The following is a 22955-nucleotide window of genomic DNA, read 5'->3' as shown; positions in this document are numbered from 1 at the left end:
TTATAATTTTATACGTGCAAGAGGTTCCCATTAGACTTCCACTGGGAAAAATTTACAGAAAGACCACACCTGCTGAGCTTCAGTCTTCTGGCAAGCACTGCACGGAGGCCTAATGGGAATGTGCAGGGAAGAAAGGTTGCCTGGATTATAAAAAAGGGTGTGAACCTTCCAAACTCTCAGGGTATGTGCAAGTTTATATTTGGATAACCCAAAAGCTATGCATGCAAATTGTCAGGGAAAATAAATGAATGGTGCATGTGCAGTATATCAAACGTCTTTGTGTCTCAACCAATATTTTCATATGCACCAAAGCGCACATTCCTTACCGAGGGTTATATACAATGAGACATGTTTAGAGTTTAGAAAGCCAAATTATTTGAATGTATCTGAATGCAGAAAGCCGTAACTCACTTTCTTTAATATCCAGGAACACTTTTTGTATTCAGTTATGGCTTTCAAAAAAAAGTAAATGATTTTCTGATCTAACAATCATGAGACACTTAATGCTAGAATTTATTTTTGAAGTTTAAAATAATGAAAATGGAAATGCTGTCTCAGCCATTGCTTCAGTTTCTACTTTGTTTCCTTTGCCCACATTTTTTTTTCTTCATGGAAACTACTGTAATGTATTTTTAAAGAAACTATGTCATGTTTTATACATGAAAAATATCGTGAATGATCTATATATCCTTTACCTGCTCTCATGGTTCCACTCTACAACTGTAAATCTCACGTTTCTGTATAATTTCTTTCTGGTGACTCATAAATCTCATCATACTAGCTTTAGCGTGTTAACTATATTTACGTCCTAAATCTATTATCAGTTGTCTTAACCCCTTAACTGGCTCTACAGCTCTTGCCAGCTTTGAAGGGAATTTGCAGAGCATTTCCAAATGCTCTCCCTTTGCACCCCAAACTCCTCAACAGTCTGTGACAGGTCTAGTGTTTCATTTGGGGTTCAGGTACAGCATGGCTATAGGTGTAGCTTCTGAATCTTCTCCTTTACACCCATAGGTGGCATTCGTACCAGTTTGTAGCATGACGAGCCTTCCCTGTGCTTTCTGAAAATATCTAACATCTCAAAATAATTTCTCTCAAATGGGCTGGTAATCTGGTTTCCAAGACACTGTAGATTTAGTCCAAGATATATTTAAAAGACACTTCATGAAGTAAAGAGTTTAAATCTGCCTTTCTACTCAGCCTTTTTTTTCCCCTGTTAACTGAACCATGCAGTGTAACAGCCTGCTCATTTCTAGCAGCCGTGATCTCGTCTCCTGCTCACTACAAGCTCCCTCCTGCCAGGTGCTGAGCTCTCAAGCCATCATTCATCACAGTCTTTAGATGCTTTGCTGCTGGATGAAGATCAGTGTCTAGCACTTTTCAGGATAAAGATCTGCTCCAAGAAGGATCGTTCGTCCTTTGCTCCTGTCAGAGGATGGATCTCAAATCAAGGAGTTATCTGTTCTTCCTGCTGCATTTATCTGTCAAGAGAGAGATGATTACACCAAACTGGGGGACTCTGAAATTAGCTAAATTTACAACATCCCATCTGCATTGCTCAGTAATTACGCTAAGATTATGATAAACTCTATATATCTGCATAAAACTTAAATTAGTAATAAAAATAAATTAATAATAATCTAACCGTATATAGACCACATTTTAACTTTATTATTTTTTTATCAAGCAATCATGAACTGGGAATTTCTCCCAGTATGCTAAAAACCTAGCTAATAAATCCTAAATTATTTTTGAACTAAGAACATAGAGGCACATGGGCTGCACAGAAAGACAATGAGAAACTTGGTTCACATATATATAGTTACTACAGTAACAGAAAAAACAACATTTTCTGGGAAGATAAGGATTCACACAGTAACCTTATCAGTGAACTAGGAGAAGGAGAGGGACAAAATGTTTCAAATGTGTAAATTGTCTACACCTTGTTTCAAAGCATAGCAGTACAGGCTGTACACAACAATACTCCACAGAAGTTTTATAATCAAAGCTCTACCCTCTGGAGTAATTTGCATTAACTCTACTGGAGTCGGTGCGGTTGCATGCGCTTACAGTGTGGTGCATCAGCTGCAGTTAGCCCGAAGTATCTGTGTTTCTCTAAGCTATGTTTTGTTGTACTGCAACAACTAAAGCCGTGTCCTGTCCCATTAAAGGAAAGAACTTTGCCATGTCTGTGCATTGGAGGGGGACAGCTTTTCAGGCAAGGAAAAGATTTTAATAACATTACTGACGCTCAAACACTTTTCTAATGCATCTTGTTGTGAAAAAGGAAAATTAATTTTAAGTGTGACCTTTTTTAAACATTAATATATTATTCTCCCCCCCACACCTTACCTAATGCACAAGGCATGCCTTACTTCAGCCAACTGAAGTAAAGCTTGAAAGCCTGAGCCATTTTATACAAGCTGCAAAGACAAAGAGGAGCAAGCCTCTCGTCTTCCCTCTGCTCTCCTCTGGAGTCAGGATCTCATAGTCCTTTTCTGAGGAGGACCAGAAATTCCTGGCTTTCACTCCGGCACCCACTACATTACTGTTGCTGCTCTCAAGAGAATTAATTCATTCTCCACAGCTGTGTTGTCTTGTAACTTGTTCCTACAGGACAAACCATGCTTGTCCTTTCTCTAGCCCTGAGAGAGGGAGTGAATGTTACACGCTGCTGATAATCTCCAGAAGTGATCCATTTCTGTAAGTACACGCTAATATCACTAGCATATGCTTAAATAACAAAGATGGGAACAATGCAGCGTGCACTAGCTACAGTAACCAAAATTGTTTCGATGTGCAGCAGCGCTGACCAGAACAGCTTGCTTGTATACCAGCATGTGTAAGTGGCGCAGAAAGGCTAGAGGGAAAGCCAGCAATAATTTAATTTAGTGGTAGTACAGGAAAATTAAATATTAAAAGGACCATTTCGAGGCAGAAGAGCTTTGCAGTTCACACCCTGAAAAGGAATTGAACTTCCACCACCAAATTTGCCTGTGGACACGAGCAGTCATTCAGCTACTTGCTGCCCCACTTCTTTATCTGAACAGCCCTTGATGTACAGCATGTTGCAAACACACATTTCTTAATTCTGCAAAGTACCAGAGTGAGGAAAGCTGGACAGACAAGAGGAGCTGGATTGGAAATCAAGAACATTCAAAAAGCACTGAATTTTTTAAGGCAGAATATGGAGCTGTACCTGTGTTTCTTAGGAAAAGATGTGCAAGAGGTTGTAAATATTATATGCTAACTATCCTGAAGTGAAGGTACTTGCCTCCTACCCAGCTAATCCCTCCTTTCCTTTCAGTTTTCCTGTGACCTCTTGCATTTTCCCAGTACAATGTGTTATTAGCAAGTCCAAATTTATTTGCATCCGATAATGAATGAAGTCTGGCAATGCTGCACCTACCAGTTGTTTTTAGATCTGCCTGGGTAGGGTGAGGTCTGCTGAGTATTTGGAAAAGCAACAGCTCTGAGGCAGCTCTAGATGCTGCATGAAGTGACGTTGGTAGTTCTGATGAGTAACTATTTTCTTTCTGAGACTTCTATAATCGCATTTGTACACACTGACCCCTTTATCCTTATGCATAAGTGGGACAGTTCAGAGATGTATGGTTTGGTTTTGGTTATCCAGTTGGAAGATAAGGTACAGAGCAAGTAAGTAGACATTTTGTAAGTAGACATTTGTTTGGGCCCATGACAAGAAAGCCTTTGCAATATGATCCCGATAAACTGTAGCGATTTGAAATCCTACTGTAGGTTCGGTATCACTAGTTATAATATTTGATTAAAGTCCAACAGGGCATTAATAATTACTTTTGACTGATGAAGAATGATTTACAGCCAGTTATATAAAAAAAAAAAAGTAATAAAGGCATTAAGGAATGTGCCAGGTTCATTTACTTGACAAATGAGTGTAAAGCTACTTACAAAACCACTTCAGAACATAACAGCACCTGGACTGTAACGTATTTTGTAGCAGCATTGAAGAAAATAAGTGGTTTAAGAATTATAACAACAATGCCAGGAGGTATAGCTAAGATCTAGCTCGCTAGGGGTGCAGGGGCAGACTTCCATACCACTCCGCAGTTATGCTGGATCCTTCGTGTGATTGACCCAGTAGTGACAGTGGTCTGAGGAACCAGCAGGTAGGGAATATATAGACACATGCTATACTTATGGGTTAGAGCATGGTTTATTGGTTTTCAGCCTGGATTTTGTACAAGGGGTTGTAATTCATTTGTGTTACAACAGTGGCCAAAATCCTTGACAATATTTGATGCTTTTTTGGGGTGGAGAGGGCAAAACACAATGCATTCCCTACCTTAAGGTGCTTAAAGTGAAAGGCCTTCATTCAGCAAAATGCTTAAGAGCTTTACTCTCTGTCTCCACAAGCTACAGTTGGAGAAAAAGGGAGCAGAGCAGCAGGGATGATGTGAGCTGGCACAGGTAAACACTTAGTCACTGGTGAAGCCGAACAGAGAATATGGAAAACTCTTCTCAAGATCTCCCCAGTTTTCAATGCATGCCTCAGCTAGTTAAGAAAAGCATAACTGCATGCATAGACAGTGAACAGGCCATTAGATATTTTATTTCTTAACATTTTTATTTAAGCACCTTCTCTTCATTTTCCAATAATATACAGTGATTTTCCCTCAAACTTCAAACAAAATTAATTTGTGATAAAGCTGAAGAGGTCATTTTTAATTCTCATGGCTTTTTGACAAAAAGCCTTTGCAATGGAAAAAGAGATTCTGAAGTTAACCAGGAAGTGAAATGCTTGATGCCGTAAGCATTAATCCTATCTTGACTATTGCTTTGCTACATTACATAGGAGTGAATTAAGGAATTAATTGATGGTTTGAAACTGGTGTGTCGCAAGTGCCAAGCTTTTGTATTTTCCATTTTAATGTCAGTAATACTGCCATAATTTTGACATCTAGTTTTTTAAAATACTACACTTTCTCAATTTGTTTATATGGGCGATGTTTGTCATTTCACAGTTGTGTAGGAAACACCTACCGGTGGATGATTTAAGCCACTTGCTAACTGTTTTTAACTTGATAATTATATTGCTTTGTCAACAGCATTCAACAGAATCAACAGCAGAATGTGTACTATTGCAAATATAAAGAAATTATTTTAAAAATCTTAATTATGCAGATTTATTTCTGATGTGTAAGATTTACATATGAAGTGTTCAGATATTCCATATTTATTACACGGCTTAGATAGTTATTAATTGTTTGTGTTCTGTACATTTTGGCAGCCCTAATCATTTTAGTTAAATTTCCAAACTTTGAAGAAAAGGTTTTGCTTGGCTGCTGGCCACACTGAAGTGGGAAGACCAAGCAATAGTAAACCTTCCCACCCAAAATATTGGATCATTTCTAGCTTCCATTAAGGGCAATACAGCTTTATCATTGACTTCTTCAGCACAGAGGTTGTAACCCCTATATCTGGGATTTCTTCCAGTATCTCTTCAGTGGATGGGAAAGACATGCAGATTATGAGACAGACAGCATCAGTGGAGAGTATATGAAGACTTCAGCTCATCTGAAAAATGAACAAAACATCTTCTCATAGAAACCACACAGGCAATCCCTGCACTGTTCTTGAGAGAGCTACCCTGCAGACATAGGGTCTGAATCCTTGCTTCTCCTTGCAGGCATTGAGGCTTGGTGATGGTACTTGCTCTGACTCTCTAAAGAAGGTAGCACTTCCCTTTTCAATCCTTGACTCTATTGGGAGCTGTGCTTCCAGAGAGGAGTAGAAAATATTTTGTTAAAAGAGCAGTACACAGCTAAGAATGTATCAAGAGGCTGGTCAGGCAACTTCCCCTGAATATGTATATTTATTTATTGATTTCCCTAATCTTTGCTTTATAATTCTTATTATTAACAGAGATAAAATGATGGAGGTCTCGAACTACTCAAAGGCTCATTGTCAAAAGCAGAAGTGAATTGTAAACACTAGCGTCCTCGTGGTTACAGCAGCTACCAAGTAACTGGGAGACTTGCGCTCACCTCCCTTCTCAGCCTGGTATGGCTTGATGGCTCTATGATGTCTTTCACATCTTCCATGTCTCAAAAGAGTGCTTAACTAGCTGGGCTGGAGCTTGAAGCTGCGTTGGGGAAGGCAACGAGTACTTTTGTGTTCCTTCAAGTTCAGGTACCTCAGGAGAAGGCTCAAGTTGACAATAAGTGAGCAGGATTCTTCTATCTGCAGTTTGACCCAAATGTACTCCAAAAATTGGGTGAGCTCGCAAGGTTTTTATAAGTTGGAGTGGAACTCCATAAGGAGCAAAGCAGACTTTAGTTCAAGTCTCTGGACTCTATCACACAGGAAAGCACTTAGACAAACAAAAGCATTAGATCAACAGAACAAGGTCAGATCAAGGACCCACTTAGCTCCAAATACACTCTTCAAATGTGCATATTGAGCACATTAAATATTTGAAGAGCAGAGACAGCTTCCTGCAGCTTATGAAGGTGAACAATAGGAAGCACAAGAAACAAGCACTAGCATTCAACTGAAATCTTATCCTGTACCCCTCAGAGAAGCATACTTTCTGATTACTAAGGGCAAAGAGCCAACAGCCTCTAACTGCTCCAGAGGCAGTTCCCCGAGAGTTCATTTATTCATGATGAAGAAATACAGGGCATTTTCACATTTAAAGAAATATGACAAATGGTAGCTTCTGTTGGAGCTGCATCTTCAAGATTCATAAGACCTCATCAGCTAATGTGCCCTCTGCAGAAAAACGATATGGCTTCTCCTTCCAGAGTGCCCAGAGCTGGTCTTGTTACACAGTTTGTTTCATCTTTTGAGTGAGGTGTTCTTATGTATAAAATATGTTGATACACATCTTCTACTGTAAGGAAGACTGTGCTCTCTAATTCTTCTGCTTCCAGTCAATCCAGATTAAAAACCAAATCAAGCCAAACCAACAAACAAACAAACAAACAAACAAACAGTGGCTTCTAGCAGACTTTGTAGTGACACTTCCCAGAATACTCTTCTGAGTGAATTCTGGCTCAGGAGCCAACGGAGTTAGAGGTAATGCATTTAGTTTAGGGGTGATGCATTTGAGTTAGAGGTGATTTGTTTACATTAAAAGCCTGGAACAGATTTTGCTTGCATGAATTTGTCCAACCACTTTTGATTTATGTGAACTTTCAGCATCTACAACATTATGTGGAAAGGAGGTTCACAGGTTAAATATGTGTGCATGTAAAAGTACTTTCTTCTGTTTAATTTGAACCTGTCACCTGCTAGTTTCATTTAATGTCTCCGCTGTTGGAAAAGACAGAGAAAAAGCAATCCCTATCCTCTGTATCCTATCTCCTTGCCACTCAAGATTTTATAAAACCTTCTCTTGTTCTTCTAAATCAACTCTTTTCCAAAATAAGTTGTCCGTTTTCTCATATGGGACCTGTTTGACACTTTACATACTTTTTGTTGCTGTTTCGCTTTTTTATTCTATAATTTCTGAGACAGATGAAGAGAACTGCACAAGGTATTCAAGATGTGCGGACATCTTAATTTTATTGTGGCGTAGTACCATTTTTCATTTTTTACTGTATTCTTTCATGATAATGCCTAACTTTCTGTCTGCTTTAACAGCTGCTCAACACTGAGGTGATATATTCGTAGAAGTAACTGTGTTTGTGGCATGATTTCAAACAAAAATGGTAATAGTCAACTTGGGGTCCTTCGCTGAAGTTGTTTCTTCCCCTAAACATCACCTTATAGTAATCTGTACTGGATTTTATCATGTGTTTTATTACCCATCATACTTTTTTATATCCTTTTGCAGCTCTTCATGGTGGTCCTCATCTTTAATTTACTCAGTGACTACCTTTAGTACCCCTGCAAACATTCTGTGGTACCTAATTTGTTCCTGAAGACCCTTCTTGGGCTTAGCTTATGTTGCGAGAGTTTGAAAGAAAAAGGTTCTGGCAGTGTTAAAAAAAAACCTCTTCCTCCCCCTTTCTTCCTCTTCCACACTAGACTCTACTACTTTTAGAAATGGAAGACAGAGAGGGTTGCTTAAGTACCAGGGGTAACCTTTCCCATTTCTTCCCTAGGTAATCGGATCTCTTCTCCAGTCAGAGAGACCTAACACATCAGTCTTCATATATCATCTTCATGAGCTAAATTGCCAGAGAAGTTTATGATCTAACTTCAGAAAAATTCTCTGTGAAAACAAATCATTTATTTTTCCAGATGCCTGGACTGGAGTATGCAACATGCGACATTCAAGGTAGATAAGCAAACAGCTAAAGGCAAAAGTAATATAGTAAAACTTGTTCTTGGTGTATTAAGTGGGAATTTGGCTACTTTTTACTGAATGACACCCTCTCACAACCAGGCACCATGCTGCTGGAGTGCTCTCTTTCCCTTCAGGCGCTCAGGTTGCCTGACTCCCTGCTTACCCTCCGCAACAGCCACCCAGGCCTTTCCCTCCTGGCATAGATTTAATGCTGGCCTTATACAGAGAAGCTAATTCCTCGCACCTCTTCCTCTATTATCCATAGAGCCCTGCAACCTCTAACCCAAAACAGTATGACTAAGATTTACACTACCAGCAGGCCTCTTTCTTCTGGGGGAGAGGAGCCAAGAGGGAATTTCCTACCTCTTCCTCTCAAGCAGGTATGTGTTCTCCTCATCAGCCTTTGCTAATCCTGTCCATATCCTCAGGCACAGATTCCCAGACTCGTCAGTTTTCTCTGGCTCCCTTGCACCAGGCTCTGCTGCATTCAGTGCTTGATCCAGCCTCTCATTTCACTAGCCACAGTTTTATTTGGCAAACCTGTAAAGGGTCTTAATTTGCTGATGTAATTTGTCTATTTAATCACTGTACTTTTTTCCTAACATTGACATCTCTGCCAGAGAGCTATTTCTGTAGCTATTAACAGAATTACAATTAGTTAGTCCATTAAAATTAAAATTAAAATTGTTGAAATGTTGTAAATGGTATTCTACTTCTGCCCTTAATTATGAAAATATTTTAATATAATTCCAAACCCTATGTTATTGTGAGGAGTTTGATACAGTAAGAATATGAAGATGTTCCAAATTCAGATCAAAACCAATGCTGTTTCCATTTGAAACCTGAACTTAACAGTTCTAGTTTTGACTGTAAATACTTACTCACACAGACAACTAAAGGATTAGTTACTTTGTAAAGCACGTAGATGGTTAAAACAGCTCATGAAAATCCCTGAACATACGTATTTTGTGTCTTGCTTTCATCTATGGAGTATCTGTTGTTATAACATCAAGACCTGGTTATTTGTGAACAAGTCAAACCTTAGCTTGTAATGGTGAAATGGCAAGAAGAAATAGTGCGCCTTGGTACAGTCTAAGGTAGAATATTTTGCAGATTTCTTTATTTTATCCTTCTACTATTTGTTTCTGTAAGAACAGGTCAAACATGAATGACACGTGGATTTTTTGCATTCTCCAAAATCACAAGAGGACTGGACAAGTCTATAAAATAAAGATTGCTATTTAATTTTCATTTTGTTAGCAGCTGGATGTTAGGACATTTCTGAAGTTTACATAGAGCTTTCACAGTTCACAGTGTAACATCTGCAAAAGTTACAATATCATATGCGGTCTTTCTTTTGTTTTTCTTTTGTGCATAGGATTATCTTGTACTGGAATTCCAGAACAGTGTGAAACAGAAAGAAGCAAAAGAAATACAAAACTAACATGGGAAATATTGGGAGAAAAAGTGGAAAGAGAGAAATCCTGCCATTTCTGCTAATCTACTTGAGCTTTCAAATACTTTTTCTTTTTGAGCTCTCAAATATGAAAGTTCAAAATTCAATGCACTCGCAATAAATTTGGATACATGGCTTGATAAGGAGTATGGCAGCACAGAACACTGACATTTCACTTTTCTCTGTAATTGATACAGTGGAGAATGGAATTTGTGTAAACAAACACCTCTTAAGTACTGGGATTTTTCTCCTCTTGATCATCTCCTTTTTACTAGTGAAAGAAATGTGAGGCCAATGTAATGGGAAATCAGAATGAAAGTGGTTTAGGTATATTTATACACATACATTTAGTCTCAAGATTCAAAATATGTAGCAAGGATTGTAAAAGATAGATCAATGTGGATACAGTCTTCCCTTAAAAATCATGGAGAGATTCTACTTTAAAGGTCATTTTAGCCATTCAAGCTAATCTTTCTAAGCTCCCCGTACAGGTTTCTACAGATTCAGAGCCCCAAAGCCTATTGCTCTGCATGGACCCTTAGGAGCCTTAGTAAATACCTCTCTCTACTTTGTGACATATGTCCCACTAGCCATCCTCATCAATAAAGTTTCCTTTGATAGCTCCTAGAGAGAAAAGGTGGGCACACCTATCACCATAAAGCAGACAGAGTAGACAAAGTTACAGAATATTGTGAGCTTGTAATTTGAGTCGCTTTTTTTTCTTCCTTTTTTTTTTCCTTCCACTGCTAAATACCATTTCTGAAGAAAATCCAGAGAAAGTTGATAAATTTGATGAAAGATACAGAAAGTTTGTGTTGCAGGTGTTAACAATGTTGATGTAGGTTATGTCTATCTCTCTCTCAAAATAAATAAATAAATAAATAAAATGAAATACCTGGGAATATACTGAAGAAAAGGCTTTGTACTTGCTTGTACTGTGGCCCTGTGTTAGCTGGAATAAATAGATAAAAAAGATGTGTATTAGGTTTAAGGTTTAGTTTATAAGGAAACAGTTGACTGGGAACAATGACTGGAATGAACAATACCAATTAGAATTTTTATACTGGTAGTGCATTTGCCTACACTGATTTTGATACACTAAGCACATTAAAGTTGTAAGAAAGCAGTCATTTAAATAGGAAGAGATATTTGTCCTTAGTTTTTAAAGGCCACTGCATGTTTTTTAAAGGCCACTGCATGCAATTTATTTTCAGAACCTCATTTTGATAGCATTGGATTGGTTATTTTAATGTTTTCATGTGAACTGTGGTTTATGACAAACTGTAGCTCTATAAATAATATAGCCTCTTATTCTTTGATGCTTAAACCACTATGATTTCAATCCATGGGCAATTTCATTTCTAAAGAATGCACTGGAAAACTGACAGCTACAATAACAACGCACTGTGAGAGAAATAGCTCAAATGAGAATTTTTCTTTGGCACATGTTTTGATGACTTTATATTATATGGAGCTTATGTTGATAAAACGTAAAAGCAGATCTTTGCTATTAGTTCTTTCTTGTTCGTTGGGTATGAACCATACTGTGCAAAAATTCATGAGGCTCTGTACATTTTCCCTTAGTTGTTATGCCTGGTGCTGCAATGGGGCAACTGACAGTGGGTTTGTTCAGCTGTTTTCCAGTATGTTCAGAGAACATAAAACATTTTGGGGGGGAATTAAAGACTTTCATTGATTCTTGCAGCTATTTCTGTGAGCTTGTGGAGGCCAAAACAGGCAGAAATGCACAACATGGATTATAGGGCTCATGGATTATAGGACTGTTATTTCAACAGTTAGTTGAAAATAAGAGGCCTCTTTCTATAAAGGCAGCCCTATATTCCCTCTTTCCCCTTTTTCCACATGTTTTCAACCATATGATTGCAGCAGTGAAGTTTCCCCAGAAGTCATCCTGAACAGGGCTTCCTGTAGCTACTTGTGTATCTCCATGAGAAGTGACCATCTGTAGCTGACCTGTCAGATAGGATTTTGCCTTTAAATAAAGAGCTGGATCTCTACCGATCAGCAGCGTCTGAAACACACACACTTTTCATCATGTACAATACAAGATCCATCAAGTAAATCACCTGGGAAGGACAGAGAGGAGCCTTTGGTTTCGCAGGCTGAAAGCCTGATACGCTTCATTGCAGGTTCCACCCCTGCAAGGTGCATGAGAACAATTTTTACATAAATTATTGTGCTGTTTAAAGACTATTTAAATTGATTTTGCCACTTCAATTAATATCTGTAACTTAGACCTAAAATCAACGTGGGTAGCTATTTCACTGCACTGTGCAAGATATTTTAGCTGGGAATGAAAGATGAAGGAGAAGGTTTAGATTAAACCAACATCATTTTCTTTGATCGTCTCATAAGGGTTAATAAGGAATAATTATTTGTTCCTTTAACTTTCATGGTTTGATTGCCTCCTTTCTGAATTTGGTGATCTTTAAAAAGCTTGGCTTTCAGCAGCCCTGTGAATAATCTGGATGAGTGGTCTACTGTCCTAGGGGAGTTTTCCTATGCAGAAGATGGTGTGACCTCCACTCAACGAGTTTGCACATATAATTGAATTTGTGATGGGCTCTGCTTGTACATATAATTTGAAAATAATTAGAGGGTTGTGAATTTTCTCTGAAAATCTGACCCATTATATTTTCTTCTTTAGTTTCAGATCACTCATGTGGAATATGCAGTGCACTTTCGTGTCACAGGACACTCAAGTTCATCAAACGAATTAGTTAAATTAAGCATTTAGCAATATTACAGACAGGATACGCCTGCATTATTTGGTCTTTTAAAATGTCCACATATGTATCACGTACAAAGCTCTATTTACGAGTATACTTATGCCAGAATGTAGACAATGATTATCATTATTCTAGGACTGTGTAATCACTCAGCTTGGGAATTTTGAATAACTTGCTGCTTGACCTTCAATGGGTATTAAGCTTATGATGTTTACAAAAGGTAGATGCTCCCTTCTAAATATTGCTAGCTGCTGCATCCCCACTCAGATGTTCAGCAGGTTCCAGGTAGCGAAGAATATGCATTAGTTCTCAGCCAAATGTCTCCAAGTGTGGAAAAATTTGGCATCTGGCAGTCTCTGATCATGTGCTATATCCAAGTCAAGCTAACCAGCCTGGGCCTTTGTTTTTTAACTCCTGTGATTTGACAGATCTGGCAGCAAAAGTGCAGAACAGTTGATTGAGACCCAGAGATCTGTAGCTTTGCTTAGCTGCTGCAAGGGTTGTACAGCCCAAGACAGGCTGGAGTAAAAGTCTACAGACTGCAAGGCTCTCCCAGGGTGGAGAAAAAAGGAAATAAACTTGAAGGAGGAATTACAAATGAGCTGAGAGAAGAGCTCACTGACTGGGGAACCTTACTCTCTGGAGGAGTTTTAAAATGTCATGGAAGACTCTGTTTTGTTTATTCTGTTAGAAACTGGGAAGCCTTTCTCCTGGCTAGGAGCTTATTTAACTTGCAAGGCAAAAGCCATTTTGTTCTGGAGTGAGTCTGTAAATTAGGCATATAGATATCAACATGTATCTGCCAAAGTAAATCAAAGAAACAGGCATTTCCATATGCTTTTTGGCATTCTACAATTCTTTCTCTAATCTATGTGACTGCAGGCTTCCTACTGCTACTCAGCAGTAACTATCAAAGGGCAAGGAAGTACAAAGCTGATACACAGTAAATGAATTATATTTTTAAAAGTTCATATTAGAGATAATTGAAATACAGAACAATGTCATCAAAGGCAGTGCTGAACATGGAAAAATGAACGCATGCTTTCTGGAACAGCAATGGTATCTTTTGTGTTCTTAGATAACATTTCTGAAGTAACAAAATAGGTTTAAACAGGAACTGTTTCTAGACTGTAGCTTGAATGCCAGTTTTCAACAAAAGAAATATTTTCCATGCAGTTCATGAATTACTGAAATCAAGATTTTCACATGGAAATGCAGAGCTGTTGCTTGCAGAAGTGTGGTGTCAGTAATTATGATTAAAACGGAAGAGGTACTGGCACAAGCAGAATAACTACATATATTTAAATCTCTCCCAAAACCAATATCGTGGCAACTGAAATAATGTATGTACACATTTATATTTCATCACCTGCTGCAAAAATTGATTTGTGTTATTATTGCTTATAGAATCTCCATCCTAAACCAGGACTCTACAGTCATCTGCTGGTACATATCTTTCATGGGATATGGGCAAAATGGACACTATGGATATATAGTGATAATGGTCAGTGTGCTTGGTTCCAGCCCATCGATAGCCTAAATGTGATAAATATTCTCTAGGTGTCACTGAAAGGTAGAGCTTTGAGGAAGGATTTGAAGGGGCATATAAGTTAAAAGAGAAGCTCTTTTCAAAGTGAAATAGAGAGCTGAGAGCCAACACCAAAACCAAATGAACAGTGCTCAGACATATAATGAGTAAAAGATACCAGATGATGTTACAAGCAGAAAGGGGAGTCAGCACTGTAATAATGATCAGCATCTTCATGAAAGTGAAATGGGGACAAGCCACAGGTGAAGACAAATAGCTTACGCTTGCTGTGATAGAGAAGGATTATCCAGTGAGTAGTCCCACAACTTCTGGTAATAATCTGAACGTGTATAAGTGTTGGCCTCTGCTGAAAACGAGGTGAGATCTGTACAAACACAAGAGGCAGAGAAACCCCATCTCAGGGAGTTTTGGCTATACATACTGTTAATGAGGATTTGGTAAGTGAGTCGTGCAGTTGTTAGTTTAAAAATCTTGGCCGAGCAGAGGTATGTGGATGAGTGATAATTCTTAAGATGAGTATCAGTTTTCCATTACAAGTTGGGGCTATAATTTTCCATTTATTTTAACTTGCATGAAATTCATTCTAAAGTCAATCTTCTCGCATCTGTTTTGCTTTAATACGGACAAAGTATGCAAGGAGACTAGGAGCTACAGAGATAATCAGAAGCAAAAACTTGTAATGGGTAGAGGAACAGAATCTATGTGATTATTAAATTTCCCCCAAAGTTTTCATATGTCTCTCCTGAGACCAGACAAAAAGACCCATGAAGTGAAAAAAAGCCCTCCCACTATCTTGCTTGGGCTTTGAGTTTGTCTCTCATACCTTATCAGTTGCATCACCAAGTAGACCAAATAAATCAATGGGGATGAATATTACATTGGTATGAAATAATCCATAGGGTTGTGGAAGTTGCCACCAAAGATGGATTCTGTAGTACAGTTAATTCACAAAGTCATTCAAAACAAAAAGTGTGGGTGTTCTGGGATAATAAGGATTCCAATAAACTACTATTGATTTGGTATGGTACAAATAACACTTCTGAAAACACTGATCTGATAGAAGCAGCTTCCAACTATCATTAGCATTCCACACTCCCCTGCTTGCATTGCATGTTTCATTGCGAGCATTATAGCTTGACAACCTGCTAGAGAGTTTTGAGGCAGGAATGAATAAAAGCAGAACATCCTCTCAAAAAAATTCAGCTCACGCCATGGTTAACTCAGCTCTTGTTTTTCCAACTAGCCTCCAGACTTATCCCAAAATTTACAGTCTTCCCAAACAGCTTCTGAACAAAACAACAATTGCATTTTTATTTATTTATTTATTTATTTATTTATTTATGTATTTTGTCAGGGCAATTAACATATTTTGTTAGTTCTTTGCCTGTTACATGTGAAAAAAATACATGCTGTAGCTTGCCGCCTTCCGTCTTGTCTTTGTCGCTTTGCTACTCCTCTGAGAGAGGCAGCGGTCAGTCTCTTTGTGGCTGCATAAGGATGCACCTCGCCTGAAGCTGGGAGTGTAACAAGTGACAGTGAAAGAGGATGGGTTGCAGGACAGTCTTAGGAGGACTTGTTTTGACTAAGAAAAAGGTCAAATTCAGGTCAGCCTTTTCAAAAAAAAAAAAAAAGAAAGAAAGAAACCAACAACTAAGCTGTCCCTTAATATCTATTCATGTTTATTATGGGTTGCCTTTGAAGACACTTCTGCTTCTAACATTTTGGGAATGACACCAGACCTTTGGGAATCCTTAGGGCAATAGCGTGGCCAGAATGACAGACAAGAGATGTGATTCTGGGCAAACAGTCCTGCAGAAGTCAACACAGAGAAAGTGCAAAGGGGTCTCTGATCAGGGCAAAGCATTTCTGCCTTCCCTTTCCTTGTTGAACCATTCCCTGAGTTGTTAGCATGTGGAAATGATTCCAGCAGCAAGCTGAAAACCTACAGATGGCTTTACAACTATTAGAAATATGCAGAGATTTTAGAGCCGTGAAGGACAGTAATGAGCATTTACTCCAGTCTCCTGCATAGTATCACCCACAGAAAAGATTCCCTATTACGTTCGTTGCTGCAGCTGTACTTCCCCTCGGTTACTAGCATGACTGAGTCTTGTCCAACTCAGTGGAGGTGAGTGAGAATATATGAACAGGAGAGAACTATGTGGGATGCGAAACAGAAGATGGAAGCATTAAAAATATGTCCTGGTTGTTGTTTAGCCCTAGATTCTCCTGCCAGCTTCAGAGACCCAAAGATAATGTTCGCTTAACACGCTCTGGGTGGCAACAAGGCATACTTGGCAAACCTGAGGCTGTGTTCACCATGGGTTTTGGCAATAAATCCAGTGTTGTTTTCCTAGTCTGCAGATAGTAATTACAGCTCTGAGAGGTATAAAATGCCTGTGTTCATTTCAGTGGAATATTAAGTTTGAAGTCTAAAATGAAACCTTATAAATTTCAACATTACTAGCTATTAAACTGTTAATAATTTTAGCAGAAACATATGGCTATTTTAGGGTTGTGAATGGAATTTGAAAATAGTATCACCAGGTTTTCTTTGACTCTTATCTTTGACTCTTACTTCGTACTGCAGTTTACTAAGAATAAACAGACAGAATTGCCTTTTGATGCGATGCTATTCTGGAATGTGGTTAAGTAAATGGCTCTTTTAAGGTATGGTTTTTCTCTCAGTTTTGTATTCAGTCTATAAATCATGCAGCGATAACTGAGAAATTAATCTTGTACTCTCCAAGGCATCTTTGTGATGGCAGTAAATGGTTTATGGTCACCTTCGGTTAACACTGGCCTCACATAAGCAAAGACAATATTCTTTGCTACCCATAGATCAAGGCCAACATCTCAATTTATATATATAGAGAGAGAGATTTTTTTTTTTTCTGGAGTTCTTGAAGATGTAATTTCTGTAACTTCTCCTTTTCCTACTTTGACCATACTTCCAGAGGAAGAGTGCTTCAATATCCTGTTTGCAAATAGCATGGACACTCAGTTTTATGCTGAATGTCACTTTTTCTCAGGTTGCTGTTGATTCTTCTGATTTCTCAGACTTTTTAAGATGTGCATTTCACTCCCGCTGACCCTCTGCTAGTTTGAATAGTGAGATTAGGCACAATGTCCCTCGCTAATTCCTCTTTCCCTGGAATCCCTTTTTCCTCTGTTGGGTCAATCATGCTGATGGTAGCTAAAAATCTTATTTTATCTAACATGTCAACATCACCTTATTAATTTTCCTCTGTGGTATGTTGTTTCCATTATAGCAATCTAAAGGCTTGCAGAGGGAATGAGTATTTGGCTTTAGCCAGGCAAAGTCAGTTCTTTTTCCAAAGCTTCTTCGAGTCTCTGGTCATGCACTTTTCTCCTTGCATCAAAACGTCATTGATTCATATCATAGTACTCTGTATACAATCTACAGTTCACTGTATTTTCCAGTAAAAATGGTGTTCTGAATGCAATGGGAATGTCAGTTGGAGGAAACCATTTGCTTTCAAGTAGTAAGCTCAAAAAAATGGTGGGATTTTCGTTGGTGGTGGTTTTGTTCCCCCTCCGGCCCAACTGTACCTGCCTGCAACTTGCCAACACATCATGTGTATAAAAATATTTGCCATCTGACACATCTCCAGAAATACCTCTCCTTGTGGAATTTTTCTGTAAGGAAAATGTGTATGTGTATATAATATCCATGATGCTACATACCAGGTAAGACCTTTAGGTTTTGCTCTTCTAGCAATGATGAGTGAACAACCAACTGTGCTCTTCTACTAAACATATGAATCTCAGAGCAACGAGTCTGTCCAGCTTTTTTTTTAGCTGCTGTTCCTGGGGGAACTAAAAACTAGGAAAGGCAGGACTTAGCTTGTGGCCGGGCTTTTAACTCACTTCCATTTTGTGAAGTTAGAAGAGCCTCTCTCCTGTGGGTCATATGCTTATATATTTCCACATTTATTTTTGCTTGCTGCCTCTCTGAAGAGAGCATTCTCTATGTCACAAGTTTGACATAGTTTTAAGTCAGAAATGGGATTTTTCTGTTTGTACTACTACAAAGCGGTAGGTTTGTTGTCTTTTTTTTCTCCTGGTCTATTATTTAAACATATATCTAGTTCATAGACTCACATTGTGAAAATCAGGTTACAAACAGATGACCCGAGTTTCACATCCCACCTTTTGTTTTCATCTGTAAGTTCCTGCATTGATGACATCGCATCCATTGCTCTTATCCTTGTTTCTGGCACCATACTCCCTTGTATACCTATAACCAATTTAAAAGTAATAACTATCTTGCCAGCCTGCACTGTGATAGCCCATTGGTCTATGCAGAATCCTCCTCAGCTAGTGATACCGTTGTCGTCTTCTTTCTCCTTTCTGTGCACACTCTTTAAAAATGATGCAGTTTATTGTGGTTCTTGTGTATTTTCCAGGTCCTCAAAGCCAGGGTCTCTAACAGAGGTCTGTTTCATTCCGTGTCTTAGTCTAACCAGTCAGCATTGTGTCACAGGAACGTCTGAGCAGCACAATAACCAACCCCAACTGGTCCACATAACAAAAGGGCTTCTGTGGCAACAAGCTCCCACAGAAGAGACACTGCCATGGAGACCATTCTTGATCGTGTAAGAAAGATCTATTGTATTTCACATCCCTTTGTTCGGAAAGCAGTAGGAATTATCTCACAACCATTCATCATGAGCCAATGAGTTATCCCAAGTGTAGTGTTGGGGGACTGGAAAAGTGTTAAAGCTCATAAAAAATTGTGTTCTTGGGGCAGGAAAAGTAGAAAGGATGTGAAACATATGCTATCAGCTGAACTGGAAGAGTACCCAGATGAAGTCTGAGAACTAAAGTGTGAAGATAAGGGATTTACCTGCACTATCCAAGTAATCACTTGTTTTGGAATAACCTGTACACATCAGTACTGGAGGGACTGAATAAAAGAAAGGAAGAGAGAGGAAAGCTGACTTACTCCCTACTCAACCAATATGGTTAGGGACTACGCATTAAACTTTCAATTTGGCTACAGGCATTTGCATTCTTTTTGACCCCCTTGCCCCCCCCCCCCTTTTCTTTTTTTTTTTGTTTCCTGAGTTGCACTTGCCTGTTTTCTCTTCCCACCATTCATATGTGAAAGAGTATTTTGTGGGTAGGTATATCTTTCTGCTGAGGCATAATGCAGTACATGGAATACAATTCTGAGATAGTGGACAAGGCATTTTCTTGTTATGATCAAAAATTATTCGCATGTGTGTAAGACCCGCATGAGAGCAGAATGTTAGTCCAGTGTCATAAGGCCAGACTGCATTCCAGGAGTGGCTGCCCAGTCGGTACATCCACGCCCTGTGTATGCTGCCCAAATGGAAAGTTGAAGCTCCTATCTCAAATTTCTACATGCAAAAAATTCCAGGAAAATCTTATTTGGAAACACTTTGTAGCTCATTTGGAGGATTATCTACTTTAAGCTAAGAATATTACAGTTCTGTGAATGCACTCAAATGCAAGGTACAAACCTGGTGGTAAAAACTTGCTTTATTTTCTTCATAGATACACAGGGATGAATTTTGATAGAAGTCAGTAGAATCCTGTTGTTAGTGCTGATTTGCTTTTCATTTTCACTTTCTCTTGTTTCTTTTTTAGGTGTCAGTCTTTCAAAGCTCAGTTCCAGCCGAATGTCTCTCAGTTGGTATATGATGTCAAACTTATTTTTGGAACATGTATAAATACCATAAGGGCTCACTAATCTTCTAATGAGATAAAATTACTTCTGAAGGATAAAATTAGCATGCTGGAACTTTTCCAACAATTATATTTTTACAGCCCTACCATATATATTATACAGTATGCTTCTAAAGTACCATTACTTGAAATATATATTCTTTGCTTCAAACTAGTTATTTTGAGGTAATTTTTAATATGAGAATTAATTCCCCCCCAAAAAAAACCCTCTAAATTTGTAATAAGAATTATCCAAAATGTATAATCTCATTATTTCAAGAAAGAAAATATTAATAATGAAACTGGATTCAAGAACAAGGTTAAAAAAAAAATAGAGGTTATGTTCATTAACACAGTCTATTTTTTCCAAAATAACTTTTACAGACTTTTCATTTATCTTGAGAGCTTTCAGTGAGTGTCAGATATGAGATAGCAATGTCCTGATATGAGATAGGAGTGTCCTGATATGAGATAGGAGTGTGAAAGCAAGAGTCAAATCAATTATTATTAGCTGCTTCTTCCAGTTTTTACTGGAAAGCACAAAATAACCTACAGCAAATTCAGAAAGCAAGAGAGAGTGGAGCGATACAGCAGAAGCACACTGGTCCCATTACCCTGTGTTCACTAAACAGAAACAAACATTTGATAGCCAAATTTTCTGAAAAATAGGAAACATAGTACTAAGCAGCCAATTCTTGTAGAGGTGACAAGTACCAATAACAACCTGCTGTGCCCTGCACTATTCAGCATATTCATAAATGATCTGGAAGGGATGAGCAGTCGGGTCACAAAGTCTGATGAGGTTACCAAGTTATTGAGATTAATAAAGACAAAGAGCCAATCTTGAAGAACTGCAGAAAAAGTTGGTGAAGACTGAGAAATAAAAAGGCAGATGTATTTTAATGTAGATAAATGCGAAATGGCCCACATGGGGAAAAATGATCTTTACTTAACATATGAAAAGGAAGGTCATCTGGTTGTTACTTCTCAGGAGAGAAAGTTCTGGAGTTTTGGAAATGGTTCCATAGGAGCACCAGCTTAGTGCTCAACGTCTGTCAAAATAAATAAATAAATAAATAAATTGCCACAAAGGTTCAGGAAATCAATAGAGAACAAAACAGAGAACAACACAGTACTGCCAAAGAAATCGTATTTTGCTTGCGTCTTGAGGTAAAGAATCATAGAACTAACTATTGGTTGAGAGGGACCTCTGCAGGCCATGCAGTCCAGCCTCCCACCTGAAGCAATACTATAACCTAGATAGTCAGATCAGGTCAGCTGTGGCTTTGTCTAGCTGAGTGTTGGAAACTGCCAAGGACAGAAACTACCAAACTGAGTGGTAGAGTTGGTACAACAGAAGGAACTTGGACAGGCTGGAGAAGTGGGACCATGTGAACTGCATGCGGTTCAACAAGACCGAGTGCAAGGTACTGCACCTGAGTTGGGGCAATCCCAGACATGAGGACAGACTGGGAGAAGATCTCATTGAGAGCAGCCCTGTGGAGAGAGACTTGGGGGTTCTGGTGGACTAAAGGCTCAATATGAGCCAGCAGCGTGTGCTAGCAGCCCAGAAGTCCAACTGCTCCTGGCCTGCATCAAAAGAGGTGTGACCAGCAGGGCGACGGAGGTGCTTGTCCCCCTCTGCTCTGCCCATGTTAGGCCCCACTTGGAGTACTGTGTCCAGATTTGGGGCCCCCAGCAAAAGAAGGATGTGGACCTGTTAAAGCAAGTCCAGAGGCAGGCTACAAAGATGATCAGAAGGCTGGAGCACCTCTCCTATGAAGAAAGGCTGAGAGAGCTGGGCGTGTTCAGCCCAGAGAAGAGAAAGCTCTGGGGAGATCTCATTGTGACTGTAGTGGGTTTATGTGGCAAGGTTTTGGTAGTGGGGGGCTGCAGAGGTGGCTTCTGTGAGAAGAATCCAGAAGCTGCCCCATGTTAGATAAGGGCCAGTTTCAGCCGGCTCCAAAGGGACCCGCTGCTGTCTAGAGCCAAGCCAATTGTTGGGGGTTTACGTGGCAAGGTTTTGGTAGCGGGGGGCCATAGGGCTGACTTCTGTGAGAAGAAGCTGCCCTATAAGGGCAGCTGCTGGCCAGAGCCAAGACAATAAGTAGTGTTGTTTGTGCCTCTGTGAGGGCATATTTAAGAAAGGAAGAAAAAAAAAAAAAAACAGGAAAAAAAAACAGAAAAAAAAACAACAACAACAAAAAAAACTGCTGGAACAGCAGCTGGGAGAGAGAGGAGTGAGAAGCAGCCCTGCAGCCCCCCAGGTCAGTGCAGGAGGAGGGCAGGAGGTGCTCCAGGCAGGCAGCAGCAGTTCCCCTGCGGCCTGTGCAGAGGCCCCTGGTGGAGCAGGCTGTCCCCCTGCAGCCCACGGGTCCCACACGGAGCAGATCTCCACGCTGCAGCCCATGGGTGGAGGAGCCCCCGGTGGAGCAGGTGGAGGTGGCCTCAGGAGGTTTGCTCCTGGGGGATGGACCCCGTGGCACGGAGCCGTGTGGGAGCAGTTGTTGAAGAGCTGCTGCCTGTGGGCAGCCCCCGCAGGCTCAGTTCGGGCAGGACGGCATCCCGTGGGAGGGACCCCGCGTGGAGCAGGGGACAAGAGGGACTGTGAGAGAGCGGCGGGGACGAAGCATCAGGGACTGACCACAGCCCCCATTCCCCGTTCCCCTGTGCTGTTCAGGGGAAGGATGTAGAAGAGGGTGGGTGGAGGGAAGGTGTTTATAGTTTCTTTCCTTTGTTTCTCACTTCTCTAGCTTGTTAGTAATAGGCAATACATTTTACTAATCTCCCTATGCTGAGTCTGTTTTGCCCATGACAATAATTGTTGAGTGATCTCCCTGTCCTTATCTCAACCCTTGAGCCCTTTGCATCATATTTTCTCCCCCTTTCCCTTTGAGGAGGGGGAGTGAGAGAGCAGCTGTGGTGGACAACCCTTGGTTGACCTTTGGAACCTGCCACCACAGGCAGTTGTGAATGCTGAAGGCCTACCTAGGTTTAAGGGAAGATGGCCAAGTGCCTGACAGAGAAACCCAGCAAAGGTTATTAAGTGAGTAGAAACTACATTTGTCACAGGAAACCTCTGAGTTTAAAATATTGGTGGTAGGGAAAGTGCTCAAGGGGACTACTTGATATAGGGCTTGATCTTGCCCTATACTAATGCTCTTGCAGAGCCTTTTGGTCTAGCAAAGCCTTTGGCCTGACCCAGTGTGA

The 22955-nt window shown here is 39.7% G+C and overlaps 1 protein-coding gene and 2 long non-coding RNA genes across 3 annotated transcripts in view; 2 read left to right on the top strand and 1 right to left on the bottom strand.

Annotated features, from left to right (window-relative positions):
• Positions 1–203: 203 nt before the first annotated feature.
• LOC308192727 lies at positions 204–2543 on the bottom strand. Its single transcript, XR_013949048.1, has 2 exons — positions 2353–2543; positions 204–1481 (listed from the first exon to the last, which is right to left on the bottom strand). It is a non-coding gene; the product is annotated as an uncharacterized lncRNA (long non-coding RNA).
• Positions 2544–2568: 25 nt separating this feature from the next.
• Positions 2569–10743, top strand: LOC308192726. Its single transcript, XR_013949047.1, has 4 exons — positions 2569–2703; positions 8091–8266; positions 8541–8655; positions 9654–10743. It is a non-coding gene; the product is annotated as an uncharacterized lncRNA (long non-coding RNA).
• Positions 10744–21993: 11250 nt separating this feature from the next.
• Positions 21994–22955, top strand: part of LOC308192276 (cytochrome b5 reductase 4-like) — a 191591-nt gene continuing 190629 nt past the window's right edge. Inside the window, exon 1 of the mRNA XM_080585661.1 lies at positions 21994–22012. The gene's annotated coding sequence lies outside the window, so the exon portion shown is untranslated. The remainder of the gene's footprint in view (positions 22013–22955) is intronic.

Source organism: Anser brachyrhynchus (assembly GCF_964034855.1).
Source record: "Anser brachyrhynchus genome assembly, chromosome: 3".
NCBI lineage: Eukaryota > Metazoa > Chordata > Aves > Anseriformes > Anatidae > Anser > Anser brachyrhynchus.
The sequence above is the reverse complement of the archived record's forward strand: the minus strand, read 5'-3'. Positions and strand labels throughout refer to the sequence as shown.